Source organism: Euphorbia lathyris, chromosome 2, assembly GCF_963576675.1.
Source record: "Euphorbia lathyris chromosome 2, ddEupLath1.1, whole genome shotgun sequence".
NCBI lineage: Eukaryota > Viridiplantae > Streptophyta > Magnoliopsida > Malpighiales > Euphorbiaceae > Euphorbia > Euphorbia lathyris.
This window is the reverse complement of record NC_088911.1, coordinates 68,913,047-68,921,576: the sequence shown is the minus strand read 5'-3', so window position 1 is coordinate 68,921,576 and position 8,530 is coordinate 68,913,047. Positions and strand designations below refer to the sequence as shown.

Here is an 8,530-nt window from a genome sequence, read left to right as displayed (position 1 = left end):
TGTGTAATTTGTCAATCTTATGAGACAAAATAGAAAATTGTGCTTGCAATAGTGTAACAGGGTCAAAGTCATTTATACCTTTCACCGTCGAGGATGAAGAAGGGGCAGGAGCATTACTTGTATTAGAAGTCTGTGATCTTTCTACTGGCCACATGCTGCTGTTTGTTGCCATTTCTTCCAACAGATCAAATGCTTCGGTAGAAGTCTTTTTCATAAATGATCCTCCAGCCATAGCATCAATTGTTCCTCGAGTGGTTCGGTTTATACCATTATAAAAGTTTTGCATGAGTAATTCTTAGGGTAGGTTATGGTGTGGGCAGAACCTTTGCAGTTCTTTAAAATGTTCCCACGCCTCATAAATGGTTTCGATTTCATGCTGGGTGAATGATGTAATTTCTTTGATAACTCTTGTTGTTTTTGCTAAGGGAAAGAATTTAGACAGAAAACTCTTGGCTAGTTGGTCCCAAGTGGTGATTGTTCCTGGTGGAAGTGAGTTCAACCAGGCCTTTGCTTTGTCTTTTAAGGTAAATGGGAAAAGACAAAGCTTAATATCATCTGTTGTCACCCTATTAATTTTCAAGGTGTCACAGATTTCTAGAAAACTGGTCAGGTGAGTGTTTGGATTCTCCTTAGGTAGTCCATAATATTGGACGTTGTTTTGTAACATTTGAAGTAAAGATGGTTTGATCTCAAATTGTTCTGCAACGATTGGTGGACGTACTGCCCCGTCTTGTACTCCATTAAGTGTTGGTGCAGCGTAGTCCATTAATCTTTGTGGTACTGCCATCTTTGCTTTATTTTTGTTCTTATTTTTCCTTGCTTTTTTCTTTTTCTTTAAATTCTTTTCAATCTCAGGTTGATAGGGTTTAGTGTCTGCTTGGGACTTCGTGTCTGATGCATAAACTTTTAATGTTTGTACCTGCTAATCAGAAAGAATTCCATATAAGTCTATAACCCATAAATATAAACCTGAAAACTCTTTTCAAACTTACTGCAGTTGTATCAGATAAGAATATTTAATTCAATCTCTCGATCCAGGATTAAATAACTTAGATGTTTTTAGATAGATAATCCTAATTCTCGACCTATCGTAGTGAATTAGAATTAATTAAAAACGTATCAAGTGGATTATGTGATACAATTATCTTTTTATGAATTGAATCTCTTCTAACTTCATAAAATGATAACTATTTCTATGTCTTGCTTAAATGGATTTCCCTAGAATATTCATGAAAGTAGTAATAGAATCTGATGATGAACATAGAATAATTTGCGTTAGATTGAATTGTGTTTTTGATAAACAAGTGTTTGACAAAGTTATGATATGTCAACAGTAAAGAATACATAGAATAAAGACTGTAATAGAAGAGAGTATATGGGTTGTGAATCCTTTTACTGTCTCTATAAGGTTGTCAGGCCTTTGGACGTCTTCTTCTTTTGTATCTCGTATCTTGTATCTCGAGGAAGTGTATCTCTCGATCTTGCTTCCTCCAATACTGAAAATAAAAGCTTAGAAACTATAGAATCTTGATATCTTCAGTTTATCTCTGCAGAGTATCAATCTGTATTTTATCTTCTTGCTTGTTGTATTGAATCGTATATATCTGAATGGAGAGAGGAGTACCCTTCTTATAGTGGATGAAGGATTGTGTCTCTTCAAGATGATAACTCTTCAGGTGTTGTTATGGATAGTCACAGCCCGTGGTGAAGAAGAATGATGATTCAGGTTGAAAGAGATACATTTTGTATTAAAGAATCATGTCTTTTTTACAGTGAAGATGTCGGTCACGAACAAGACAGGAGTGTCACATTCGTGACTTTGCTTTGCCATGCAAAGTTGGTGAAGTTGTCTGTCACGACCGCGACATGGGTCATGATGGCGACAGATGGCTTTCTGTCAATACTTAGGTTTAAGGCATGTCACATTCGAGACAGGAGGGTCACGAACTTGACAGACAGTTTTGCCCTATTTCTAGCTCATTTCTTCTGTCTTTGGCTTGTTCCTTGCTGATATTCCTTCATATTGAGTTTTTATGTGTTTCAAACTTATCTCTGTAAAAATGATGAACGAACAATTGAATTCTTTCCAAAACCTATCCTAAACTAAGCTAAATGCATTAATATAAACATGGATATGCATGCATAAATACGTAATTTAAGGACTTATCATATAGTTACATTAGACATATTTTATATATCCATAGATATTACTTATTTATTACTAGGTACCTATATATATATATATATATATATATATATATATATATATACACACACACACGTTGGGATAGTCTAGGATTTATCATTTGGGGGTTGTACATATGGTGTTGTAGTTATTTTCTTATTATTAATTATGCATAAGGGTTCGACTTTAGAAAATGGGGGATTTAAATCACAAGGTGTTTTCAAATTGATTAGTTAAAAGGTATTTAAAAATGAATTTTGATGTAAATAAAAGGTTTTAACTTCATATCCTTATTGTTAAAATGCCATTTTCTACAAATGAATATACTTGTATGTTTAACCATGTTTTTAGCAATTAAACTCGAACGTTTTCCTACATCACGTTTTGATATGCAAATTCGTTCCAAAGGCGGCTTTATGTATACATGTAAATAAATGGGCTTTTGGGGAAAGGGAACTAGATGCTTATACTTTATAATATAGTTTAGCATACAAATATATCAATTGTTGTAATTTATCTTCCCATGATTTAATTTATTGTTGCTTGCTACTCCGTACATACCGAATGTTGGATTAAAATGAGTGATTCTTCAAAACTAAATGGCTTTAACTAAAATGCTTAAATGAATTTCAAATTTAAAAGGATTTGTAATTAGTCCGTTAGCGCTTAGTAGTGTTAAGTAGGAGGCCAATGGTTCAAACCGGGCGATTATGGGGTACCTATTAGCCTTTCTCTAGAAAGGAGTCAGCCTTCTCGTATCGTACCCAATTTCCCGAACCCAACCGGTCTCTCTCAAGGAATCCGGTGAGTATTCCCCATTCGTGGGTGGCGACTCTTTCATCTCCGAGCTACGGTCCCGCCCGAGTAGCTTGATTCCTAGATTGGTTGTTTTCGGCTCCAATCACATCATTATCATCAACGGTATCATCCCCTCGGGTCTTCCGGGCGAGACTTGATATCTACAGTGGCGACTCTACTGGGGAAGTAGAGAAATTGATTCTGAAAGACACTTATTATGCAATAACGGGGACATATTATATTAATCTTTTTCATATGCATAGAATTTGCATTTATACAAACCTTTTGGGTAATTGTCGCGAAACTTCTAGCAAGGTCCATTTGTCACTCGAAAGAAGCTAGCGCAAGTTCCCCCTTATAGTAAGGCGCCAAATAGTCCTTGATAAGTGTCCAATTCAACGTTCAAATGTCCACTTTAGTGCTAGGTTATTTAATTAATTTAGTGTTATTTCGGATATTATTGCTTGTTTTGGTATGATTTGTCTCCACGGGACTCAAATGATTAAAAGGAGCAGAATTGGACTTAATTTGAAGAAACTTTGGACTTGAAACGAAATTGGAATTAGTCTTGCCCAAGACTAGCTGAATCAAAGGAGATGAAACGAAATGGAGTTAGTCTTGCCCAAGACTAAGACCTCCGAACTGATGATGTTTAGATTGAACAGGACTCTTTCCTACTCAAAGAAGATGGCAGAAAATAAGGGATATGAGAAGATTAGAAAAGATTTGTGATTGGGAAAGATATTCTTTTGTTAGCTAATTTGGAGGGATATATCTTATTTACAAAAACATTAGGTTTTAGATTAGATTATCTCTCTCTCTCTTTTCTTTCTTAGACTTTTACATTTTTTTCCAGAGAACGTATCTTTCATACTGGAGGAAAACTCGAAACACTTATTTTGTTTTTAATGGATATTCATAGCTAAACCCTTTATTTCGGTTAAGGGATAATTCAAAGGCAGGAATCTTCAAGTATTGTGAGATCGTTTCTCTTCTAGTATTTTCTCTTTATTCATATCATTTGTTTATTCACTGTGTTTAAGGATTTTATCTCAATTGTTAGCTTGCTTTTGAATGATACGACCGATTGTTCATTTGATTAAACTGGCATACAGCTATCTGATTAAACTAGATAATCAACGAGTCATTATTTAGTTAAATCTGAGTTAGTAGTAATTGATGCTATAAAGTTGAAATCTAGATTGTATTTGGTGATAATCAGATTGACAACTGAGAACTCTCCATGTGACATTAATACATCTATTTTCGACTTTATCTCATTAAGTGAATGAGTAATTAAGTTTCTGAATCGATATCGCTGAGAATCGGTTGGCTTAGATTAGGTTCTTCTAATTCCTAATGCTGTTAACAGGTTGAATCTTAGCCACTGAGGTAAGGTTATTCGTTAATTATGAGTTAACTAAAGTTGGTTAATTCATTATTTAGGAAGAATATACCAAACTAGTCTGATATGCAATTTAGAAGAAATATCATTTCTGTCAATGATCAAGACTAACTAAATTCCTTGCTTGAGAATCCCTTAGCTGAAATTCTAATTAATCATTTTATTCAATTTCAACTCAACTCTATTACTTTTGTTAATTTAGCAATCAACTATTCCAATTCCCCCTTTTTACTTTTTATTTATTTGCTTGGTTATATTTACAAATTAGATCAGTATTAGTCCTTTGGGTACGACCTTTGCTTACCCGTGTGCAAGCCTAAGGGATGTGAAGTTATATTTATTTTTGGTGGATTCGATAACCGTCAAATTTTGGCGCCGTTGCCGGGGACTAATCTAACTTGATTTAAAGCCATTTATGACCAGGTCTGAAACTTCAGAGCAACTTCTTTTGAATTCATAAATAGAAAAAACAGTAAGGAAACTTCGAAAAGAAGCAAAGTTGCAGAAACTTTAAGGTGTTGAAACTTTGAATTCTATTGAAGAAGAGGGAATTTCCAGCGAGGAAAGTGACCATCTGAAGTAGAAACAGTAGCGAAACGAACTTTGAGGCAACTTCATGCACCTCAAGCTGATCAGCAACCCTTGTGCGTCACATACCCAAACCTGGATGCGGCCTTTGAGCTTAAGTCGGGACTGATTCATTACTTGCGTAAATTTCATAGGATGGAAAGTGAAAGCCCGCACAATCATCTAAAAGAGTTTCATATTGTCTGTTCAGGTATGAGCCCACAGGGAATTACTGAGGAACAAGTTAAATTGAGAGCTTTTCCTTTTTCTTTGCAGGATGCAGCTAAAGACTGGTTTCTCAACCTGCCCTCTGGATCCATCACAACATGGATGGGTATGGCACAAGCATTCCTAGAAAAATATTTTCCAGCTTCTCGAGCAGCAATGATTCGGAGGGAGATTAGTGGAATAAGGCAGAAAGATATTGAGACACTCCATGACTATTGGGAGAGGTTCAAAAGGCTATGTGCAAGCTATCCCCAACATGGGATAACTGAACATTCTCTTATTCAATATTTTTATGAGGGAATGTTAGGCATGGAAAGAAAGATGATAGATGCTGCTAGTGGGGGAAGCCTCTTTGATAAAACACCAACTGCAGCTAAAGAGCTTATCAAAAGTATGGCAGCAACTTCCCAACAATTTGGGAAGCAACAAGATGCTCCAAGGAAAACTTATGAGGTAAGTACTTCTTCCATTGAGGAAAAACTAAATGCTTTGACGTCTCTTGTTCAAAATTTGGTTGTAGGGACAGCAGCTCAAGTTAAGACATGCGGGATCTATACAGTTACTGGACATGCCACAGATGAATGTCCCACATTGCACGAAGGTACACCGGAACAGATCAATGTCGTCCTCGGATATCAGGGACATCCCCCAAGGAAGTATGATCCATACTCGAATACATATAATCCTGGACTGCGTGATCATCCATACCTCAGCTACAAGCAACAAAATAATGTGCTTCAACCGAATATTCCCCAACAGTACGAAAGACATAAATAATATAGTCCCGTTCAAATGGACCCAAGTTCAGGTATGGCATCTAGTTCGAATGATCATTCGGTTATGACTAACTTGCTAAAATTCCAGGAAGAGCAAGGCAAGGTCAATGCCAATGTTCAAGCAAACTTCCAAAATTTGGAGAAGCAAATGAGTCAGATAGCGACCACTCTGAGTGCAATATAGTCCCAAGGGAAGTTACCTTCACAAACTGAGGCGAATCCGAGGCAAAATGTGAGTGCAATCTAACTTCGCAGCGGAAAAGATTTAGTCTTGCCCAAGACTAAGTCTACTTCCGAATTAGAACAGCTTGTGTCAGAGAAATCTGTAAGCAAAGAGGAGGTATTCGAAAATGAGACAGAAGGTTCAGCTGGTAACTCATCTGGAGAAAAAGCCACAAATCAACACACGCCTTTGGTAATTAGACCACCCTTCCCTGATCGTCTAGTCAAGGCGAAGAAAGAAAAGGAAGAGAAAGACATCTTTGAGGTATTTCGTAAGGTTGAGGTAAATATTCCATTGCTTGATGTTATTAGACAAATCCCTCGATATGCTAAATTTCTTAAAGAATTATGTGCTAACAAGATAAAACAAATTGGGTATGAAAAGATTACCATGACTGAGAATGTGTCTGTTGTACTCCAAGGGAAAATGCCCCAAAAGTGTAAGGATAAAGGTATGTTTGCTATTTCTTGTCAAATTGGAAACACTAGTATTAAGAGGGCAATGTGTGATTTAGGAGCGTCTATAAATATCATGCCTATGTCTATTTATTTGTCTTTAAATGTTGGACCTCTTGAGGAAACGGGAGTAGTACTTCAACTTGCTAATCGATCTATTATTTACCCCGAAGGGCTGTTGGAAGATGTTTTGGTGCAGGTTAATGGATTAGTTTTTCCAACTGACTTCTTTGTTATCGACATAGAAGATGAAGATCACCCTTCAGATTCGTCAGAAATCCTATTAGGTAGACCATTCCTAGCAACAGCTCGGACAAAAATCGATGTTCATAAAGGAACACTGACTATGGAGTTTGATGGAAAAATTGTTCAATTTGATGTTTATGATACCATGAAATTTCCTAATGAAGTGCATTCTGTCTGTGGTATAGATGTTGTCGAACCAATAACACAACAGGCTTTTGAAGTATGTAGGGAAGACAAGTTGCCGATAGTGATAGAAGAAAGCTTAGATATGAATAACAAAATAAAGGAGAAGGGTGTGGAGCTTAGAGAAGATGTGCATGAAGTTATGCAAGAGATGGCAGCTCTGAAATTGAAACCGGAGAATTCTAATGTTAAGACAATTTCACGCACCACTCAACGCCTTTCACCTTCCATTTTGCAGGCACCAAAACCAGAACACAGAGCCTTATGGGCGATTAAGAAGAGTGACATGAATATTGATGGTGCTATAGAAATTAAGAGCTTAGAGAATGGGAAGGTGCAAAAAGTAAACGACCACAGACTCTAGCCGTTTTACAAGAAAATCCCAAGTGAGGTCCCTGAAGAAGTTCAATATCTTGACCCAGGAGACTAGCCTTAGAGAGCTCGAGAACGTTTGCCCATAGACGCTAACTAGAGGCGCTATTGGGAGGCAGCCCAGTTTTAGTCTTGCCCAAGACTAATGTTCATAATTGCATTTTCATTTGATTTATTTTTATTTGCAATAACTAACTTAACTAACATCATCTTCTCCAAAGGTTCAATTGCTGCGTTTCAATTTTACAGGTGTGAGAGAAGAAAAGAATGGAGAAATAAAGGCCCAAGACAATGAATTGAAGAGAAATAAAAGCCCAAGAATATTTAGCAGGGAAATTGGAAATAAGAGTGGTGAAAAAGAAAAAAATAGGGTAACTTTAAACTAATTTATCCCTACCTTAATTGTCGAACTCCTACCTTCCCTGCTCACTCCATCGTTCCACAAATTCAGAACCCGCCACCTTCACACCATCGTCTCACTCCACTCACTCCAATTCCAAATAGCCATCACTTGCAACTCCTCCCACTTTCCAATTTCTTTTGATCCACTCACAACCCACCACCACCATTCCTTTTCTCCCTTCACTAACATCATCACCTCACCAACCCTTTCTTCCATTTACTAATTTCTTTTGAACCCACCCCAACACGACCGCCACTTCCTTTCCAATTCCTCAACATCACCGCCACCCTCACCAATTCGACCCACTCTTTTTTTTTTCAATTTTCATTTCTTTTGATCCATTCAACACCTCTCCACTCACATTTCTTTTCCTTAGACTTTTCATAAACCCCATCGTTAATGTCAACACCACCAAGCTCCTCAACAGCCCCCCCGGAAAAAACTTTAGCCGTACTAGAAAGTCGTACAATACCTCCTCCAAAAGGGGCAGTAAGCTTTTCCACAACTCGTTTATATTTTGTTTTTAATTTGAATTTTATCTTTTTCATTCTGGTGTTTGCTGCCCTTCGCCCCTAATTGTGTGATTTCCGCACCGAGACAGTGCGAGGAGAAAGTGGGGGAGGGGTTTTTGATATAGAAGTTTGTTTTGTTTGTTTTGTTTTGATTTTGTCTAACTTTCATGGAGATAT

General features: G+C 37.0%; 1 non-coding gene across 1 annotated transcript; it reads left to right on the top strand.

Annotated features, from left to right (window-relative positions):
- The first annotated feature begins 302 nt into the window (after nt 1-302).
- Nucleotides 303-409, top strand: LOC136221239 (small nucleolar RNA R71). The gene has a single exon (XR_010685016.1). It is a non-coding gene; the product is annotated as a small nucleolar RNA R71 (small nucleolar RNA).
- The last annotated feature ends 8,121 nt before the right edge of the window (nt 410-8,530 follow it).